The 8,203-nt window shown below is 35.7% G+C and overlaps 1 long non-coding RNA gene across 3 annotated transcripts; it reads right to left on the reverse strand.

Annotated features, from left to right (window-relative positions):
• Positions 1-1,595: 1,595 nt before the first annotated feature.
• Positions 1,596-6,364, reverse strand: LOC132614614 (uncharacterized). 3 transcript variants are annotated; one of them, XR_009572363.1, is made up of 5 exons: positions 5,986-6,364; positions 5,658-5,733; positions 3,497-3,594; positions 3,028-3,076; positions 1,596-2,109 (listed from the first exon to the last, which is right to left on the reverse strand). It is a non-coding gene; the product is annotated as an uncharacterized LOC132614614 (long non-coding RNA). The 3 variants fall into 3 exon arrangements; XR_009572362.1 differs by having other exon boundaries at positions 1,597-2,109; positions 5,658-6,364; XR_009572364.1 differs by lacking the exon at positions 3,497-3,594 and having other exon boundaries at positions 1,599-2,109.
• Between the last annotated feature and the right edge of the window lie 1,839 nt (positions 6,365-8,203).

An 8,203-nucleotide genomic window follows, 5' to 3' on the forward strand; every position in this document is an offset into this window, starting at 1 on the left:
TCTTGTTACTGGGCTCAGTCCAAAATGCTGATTTCTATTCCTCGTTTGGGTCAAGAATTTAGCTTGATTTTTTAAAAAAATGTGCCTCTTGTTTACAAGAATTTAATATGATCTTGACGAAAACATTATAATGTTCAAAACTTTGACATTCCTTTTCTTACCCTTTAGTTCTCAACTTACATCAAAACAAGTTTATTAGTTTGCCATTATTATTCAAGAGATAATTACGCCAAGTTCGATTTTTGAAAAACATTTTTGGGGACTTGGGGTTGAACTAAACGGCATACGTACCGTTGTCCTAAGACTTGTAGTTCATAACCATAAAGGATTCCACTATAATATGAATGTTTACAAGTTATACAAATATAACAATCAAATAAAATATCATACGTAAAAGAGAGGGTTAGGATAGAGGTGTACCAAACCCCTAGTTGGCCATTTTTACCATTGGATGGGCCTTCAATGCGTTCACGTACAATAATAGCTTCCATTTCCTTCGACCAGGACTTTTGTATTTTCTAAAAGAATTTGTGTGTTGGGCCTCAGCCCAACAGACTTGGTTTTTACCTGGCCCAAGTGGCCCATGCAATGAAAAGGAAAAAGAGGAGAGGAGAAACCGGTTATAAATTATAGTACTGAACTTATCAACAAGTGCATACGTGCGCAACATATGTAAGAACTAACAACATACACAGATAACATATATGTACACAAGGTAAAACTCAACATTCACAGATTCAGTTTCATAAGAATTTGGGCCCGGGAGCCCAGTTGCAGTCTTGATCTACCTAAAGCCCATTGGTCTAATCCTTTTTCATTCTAAGTGCACATATGAGCCTCTCATGCTAATTTTTTAAATCGGGCCAGGCCCAGATTTGTACTAAACCTAAAATGGATCAAGATTGAGGCTTAAAGGGCTATATCCCTTTGTTTTCCACTGATTTACACTAACATATAATTCTCTTATTCTTGTATACATATAATATACCAATGATATATACATAGAATGTGTATATCAAATGTATAACACTTGTATCCTTCTTACTCCTTTTGCCAACCTATGCGCATTTCATGCACATATCTAAGGCCACAATGAACTCAAGCTAAACAAGTAAATACCAAGCATACAATCCCTGTATAGCTTTACACAAAAGCAGTTCTCATAGCAATTTCATGAAATCAAACCAACACATATTCAGTTCATAAAGTTCAGGCAGCATCAGACTACAACAGAAGACTATTGGTTAAAGAGATTAAAAATTATTTCTTGCACCGATAATCCCCAAGGAACTTGAGAATCAAAAGAAACAAAGCACCAGATTTGCATAACTCTTTTCTAGTTTAATAGATAGTGATGGATGAGCAGGAGAAGACTGTGCAGATTCAACTAGAAAGAAAAAACCATAGGGATGCCCTTTTAAGCTCCAGGAAAGTTAAACAAGAGAAGAGAACACATACAGGGAACACGATGTCCGCATACACCACAACTTGGATGCTATGACAATTATATTTTTTCGGTTTAGCAAAATCTTAAGAATAAGGACAACACAAGAACTCAAACAGACATGGGACTTAGATGGTTTATGTCACGACACAACCCCGTGGGCCATGATTAGTGCCCGAACTGGACACCCGTATACGACCTGTTACATATAATCAAACTGAATCTATGAATAATATGGAAACTTGCAAAAGAACTCCAACGGTTCATAACGTCGTCATATATGTATATTCAGATAAACTGTCTCCTGAGGAGTCACACCTGATCAAATTATAAAACGATGCGCAAGCCGACAAGGCTGCCACTACTCATCAATATCATGTCATATGCAAGCCGACAAGGCTACCACTATAGACGGACATCATATCATAGTACATCGTATAGACACAGCTGAACATAACTTATACACAACCCACACATATGTCTACAGACCTCTAAGAGTACGAATAGCGAAATATGATAGGACAGGGCCCCGTCGTACCCCTGGATAAACATACATATATATCATAAGATATGTACCAAAAGTCTAAACTCTGGAACAACGGAGCTCTCCAAGACAGCTGAATAGAATTCCTATGCTGAAGAGTCACCAAATAGACTATTTGTACCTGCGGGCATGAAACGCAACCCCCCAAAGAAAGGGGGTCAGTACGGAATATGTACTGAGTATATAAAGCATGAAATACAGTAAAAAGGATCATAACTGGAAAAAAGGAGTACAGAAAACAAGTACAATGTCCAGAATACCAAATCACTTGCCTTTGAAACATAAATCATGCATGTCAACATCATATATCATACCCGGCCCATTATGGGATTCGATGACATAATCATATCATCATCATATACATATATACCGTACCCAGCCCTCTAGTGAGGGACTCGGTCAATAAAGTCATCATATGCCCTCCTGGCCGCCATAACATATCATCATATCATATATATATATATATATATATATATATATATATATATATATATATATATATACCGTACCCGTCCCTCTAGTGAGGGACTTGGTGAACAATGCAGTGAAACTGTGCACGATAACATACCCGACCCGAGACTCGGTGAAAGACATATTGAGGCATGCACGAGCAGAGTAGTGAGCAACCATATGCAATTTAAATCATTATCAAGACTCAAACAGAATGAGAAGAAGAGATTAACACCTGAGTATCAGTAGTGACAATTATATCAAGTATCCCTCGAATGTCATCATAGTTCATATCAAAAGAGTCTTAGGAATCGTAGACACATGTCAATATAGTGTGAAATAGCTTATAGAAGTCAGAGACATTAGTTATCGTAGAGTTTCTAGGAATAGGGGCTTATATATGTCGACTATTATCCAACGTATAGGAAACTGGAGAGGGAAGCTCAATCACTTAAGAGCTCTAACATCAAGAAGTGAATAAGAATCATGAATCACACTCAAGACTTGTGAATAGGATTACCCCAAGCTCATATCATTCATCACTTCAATCTAAGACATGCCAAAAGAAAGAAGGGATAGCTTTACATACCTGTTTAACGACTATTCGCAAATCCGTTCGCTTTGTCGCCCCCTTTAGCCTATTTAACGTCAAAGTAACGTTATCGTTAGTAACTATACTTTGTAGCTCATAAATTCGTAGCCCATCGCTTATAGAACTTATTCTTTAACTTATACTTTCTCGTTAAGGGTTTTTCATTAGTTAAGGGCTTAACGAAAATCGGGCAGCATTTCCCCTATATATTCGCCTAACCCGAATTTCCAATTATTCTCCTGTTAGCATAGAAATACCAACCACAGAGATATACATATAAAATTCTCACAATTCAGCCCATAACAATTCTAACAACCCAACAACCTTTTTGAATCCATTTCAACCCACAATTTCCTATAACATCGATTTCTGGCATTTTCTAAATTCCAATTTCGTCCAATCCAATTTTAATAATTCCATTACAATACTATTAACACAATTACACCATAAAACAAGAAAATCTTACCTTAATTTTCTCGGAGGAATTTCTACTCTTAATTGCTCCAATTTCGCAATTTTCTTGTTCCTCGATTCAATATCCAACGTTGCTATCACCTCCTTGAACTTGCAAATCATCTTGGAATCAAATAAAGGCAACAAAACAACAAAATTTTCTTGGCCATGGCTGGCCGTGAGCAGCAGCCATGGCCATGCCTTCTCTTTTTTTTTTTTTAAAGCTTTGCAAGAACAAAAATTAAGTGATGAATTATTCATCACTCAATTTTGTTCATATATGCTTCCTCTTGTTTTGACACGTTAGTGTCTTAAATGCAGCCCACATGGTGACCACGTGGCAGCCCACTTGGTGCCACGTGGCAGCCCATTGCAACCCCCCCTTTTTTTCGGGTGGGGCCCACAAGACTTAATTAAATTAATTAATCACTAATCCCTTACTTAATAATTTAGTCACAATTAATTAGTTTCCAATCTCCAATAATATATTTACACTAAATAAAATTTATAAACAATTTATGTTCTAATTAAAATTGAAAATTAAAGGTTCGTATTTCATGTCCGAAAATAATTCCGCCTCCAACTTGAGTCGATTTACTTGCGAATAATTTGACGTATAAATATACGGGGTATAACAGTTTAGCATTAAATTTCAAGATAAAATTTTATCACTCTAGACTTTATATTAACTCATCTCTGCTCCCATTTCTCAGAAGACCAATGGCATTAGGTGGGCAGGTTCATTTTTTATTTTTAACAGGCTCTTTAGGCACTTAACCAACCCATTTTATCCCAATCTTTGGATTAAGTGATAAGGATGAAGGACCAGTGGTACATATGATCACAATCATTCCATGTGCTCATAGGGCATGCTGTGGTGCCTCTAATTTGGTGGAGAGATATTATGGACCAAGTTGAATTTTGTTCCTCTCATCCTCTCGCTGAGGCACCTTTAAAAGAGTCTTTATGCCAAGTGATTTATATGGATCATATACACACTTATGGTCTTATCAACTTCATGATTGAACTAAACTAAACCTTTAGCCAACACTGATATACATTAACACTTCTAGCCAATTTATCCTAAACTTCTAGTCATGGAATTACCTCAAAGCCTTTCACATCAAATAGAATTTTAACAGACATACATATTGTTCATTTTAAGACTGATGGACATATTTCAGTGGGACAGAACTAGAAAAAAACATGTTGCAATCCGAAAGACAGCCAAATAGCATTACCAACCTCATTTCTTACATATGGTCATTGCCTATTCCCATATTTGAACCACGACATGACAGTTTACAAAAAATAGGGATTTGGCCAGGTTTAAAACAAGGTTTTCCCTCCTCTTTTACTTCGTTCAATTTTTTTTAAAAGCCAGAGTCTAATTTTTATAAAAAAATACAAACAGATGTAGCTATGATAATACTTTAAGTTTCATACTATTGAAAATAGATTCATAGTTAGTCTACATTTCATCCTGTTATACCTAAGTGTAATCATTCAGGATCAACAGAGATTCCAAACACACCAAGGTTTAAGGACAAAAGAGATTACATGTGATAGGATCACATGGGTATCCAAACAAAAGATTCCAGTCACAAAACCTAGACACTTTCAATCTTTAAAACCTACTCAGTTTCAAGCCAAAACCATCTGATAGATCATTGTTCAAGGCCATTTAGACATTTATTTAGACATCTGTGACTAAGCTATGTGTTTTGGACAAGAAAAATGCCATTATGAATTCATTTCTTCCAACTTATAAGTCATCAGGATCACTTCAACATAATAATGACAGAAAATAAGGTCACATTTTCATTTCTTAGCTCTAAACTCATACCAAACACTTTTGAATATCCTAAATGCCTTTTTATTTAAAGTCATCAAGACTGAATCATAATAAATCCTCATTAGACTAAACCACTTAGATAATTGAGATTTCAAATACACAGGTATAATAGTGATTAAACAGCAGCCAAAATATTATTAAGAATACCTTAGACTAAGCAGTGTACTTAAACATAAGATTAAGGAATCTACACTTAAGCTAACAACATAATCAATATCTAAATAATCAAATACAATATTAAACTAAACAGTATACAACTAAACTAACCTCCAAACTAAGCAAGATATTAAAATGAAGCAATGGCAAGATAAAAAAGTACCTTTTTGAGGTGCAGCCTTGGTCAAGACTGGATTTAGGAGCGTTTTTGTGCTTCCTCAACTCAAAGCTCAGCCACACTAATAAAAGAAAAACAAATTTAAAAACGAAGAACTCAACCTTTCAGTTGAGTATAAAACTTTCAACTGAGAACCCTAATTTCGAGTATAAGTGCTCAAAATCTGGGTTTTGTGCGTGGGTCTTTGTGTCAAGCCCCCTTTTTTTCCTCTTTTATTCCAATGAAATGGGGGTTTGAGTGAAATCCTAAAAATAATCAATAAGGGACTTGTAAATTTTTCAGAAAATTAAGCTTGCATTTGAAATCAACGAACCAGATTAAGACAAAGCAAATAATGAACGACTCAATATGACTCGCCTTCTTCGATCAGGTTGGTTCTTAAGGAACTAATGGGAATCAAAGGTTCAAATGGGTAAGTACAGCATCAATTAATGCTTAGTAGGCCGATTCAACGGGAAAGAAAGGAAAAAGGAGAGAGGAGAGTGGGATCGTATCTTGGCAAGGGTGTGTTTCGTGAGAGATGGTGGAAAAGGATGAAGTAACATTAAATCTACCCGTTCTAGCCGTCCAAAGACTGGTGGGGGCTGAATTCCTCTGCCATATCGCCATTTTTTGCAATGAAATGACAGAGGAGAGAGGAATGGAATGAGGTGGCAGCTAGGGTTTCGCACCCTAGCCCTTATTCACTAACATCAACCCCAAAGGGGTCTATTTGGCTAATGAAATGTGCTTATATAGCACTGGCAGGTTGGGCTGGTTAAGCCATTGGGCTGGAGCGACTGAAATTTAAAAGAAAGGAGCCACAATATTTTTGTATACACCCATATATGAATTATGTATATCTTCCATATATATACATACACACACTCACACACACACACACACACACACATACACACATATATATACATATATATACATATATACATATATATATACGTATATATATATATATATATATATATATATATATATATATATGTATATACGTATATACATATATATATATATATATATGTATATACGTATATACATATATATATATATATATATATATATATATATATATATATATATATATATATATATATATATATATATATATATGTATATACGTATATGCAAAGTATTTTAGGAAAATTCAAAGTATAAATATATAGTGCCCTCATGTGCCTCATGTTGTCTTTAAATAAAAACCCAAATAAATTCAAAAAAATAATTAGATTCTAATTTAGGCACTTAATTTACCTAAATAATTTGCACTTATCGTTTTACTTAATTAATTCAAGTCCCTTAACTTTGACGGAGTAGGACACTTAATGATGCTGAAGTATACATGCTTAAAATAAATAACTCGTAATTAACTGACTCTTTGAAAAAACAAACTATTCTTGTATTTTCTTGAAAATATATGAAAAATGTAAAAACGTCATGCGGCTGCCCTTTTATCGGTGTTTTACTAATTGTAGTGGGAAAATACCACCGAGATAACTTTATAAAATTAATTTTGATTTATGGAATGCATATCCTGCTCCGTCTGTAGTTCGGGGGCTCAAAATAATTAAATACAATTATTGGAGGTCAAAAATTAGGAGTCAACAACTGCCCCTTCGTTGTGCGAGGAAGGCAAAGCCATCTGCAAGGAACGAAATTTGATGAACCCTGATTTTTGACCGACCAACTCAAAATGTTTTTCTTTTTGTGGAAATTCTCAAAATGATGTTCGGACCCTGGTTTCTAGGTTTCCTACATATCTCGGACTATACAAGAATTCAGGCCACTGGTAGTTCGACTCGATTATAACTTTAATTGATGTGAAGGAAAGCTGCGAGATTCTTCAGTGTTGTGGCTGAGATCTCTCTACTTGGCTATTGGAATGTGACCGACTCTCTGGTATTGAGCCCGCCTACATATCCCCGATTTTCGAGAATCAGGACACATGTAGTTTGACTCACTAAGGAAGAGTATATCCCTTATGCAGGAATATCTTCGAATTTCTCGGTGTGTATCCGACCAGTTGCGGGTTTTAGTAAAGAGAGCAAATAACAGACAAAATTATGGCTAAGTCTGAGATCAGATGGCTTCTAAATACTGGCCAGAGAGCATGACTTTCATGGGCACCTTATCTTGACCGGCTGCGTAAGAAAAAGTTTCACGTTTGCTCTGCAATTTGTCTGGGTCTAGTTCAGTAAGCCGGCTCCTTTCTGGGGGTTGTGTGCCTGTTTCCTGGACTTGACAATATTGTAGATATTCTTTGTTGAATTTCAGATGATTTTCGGTGATTTTCATGAATGGCTTTCTCGGAAATTTATATGAATGGCCCTCTTGGAAGCTTGTATAACTGGCCCTCTCGGCAGTTTGTGTGAATGGCCCTCTCGGCAATTTGATATGAATGGCCATTTGGCTGTTTGAATAAATGGCCCTCTATGCTATTTGTATGAACAGCCCTCTCGTCAATTGTATATGAATGGCCCTCTTGGTAATTTGTATGAATGGCCCTCTCGGTAATTAAATAAATGAATGGCCCTCTC

The sequence above is a fragment of the Lycium barbarum genome, chromosome 10, assembly GCF_019175385.1.
Source record: "Lycium barbarum isolate Lr01 chromosome 10, ASM1917538v2, whole genome shotgun sequence".
Classification (NCBI taxonomy): Eukaryota; Viridiplantae; Streptophyta; class Magnoliopsida; order Solanales; family Solanaceae; genus Lycium; species Lycium barbarum.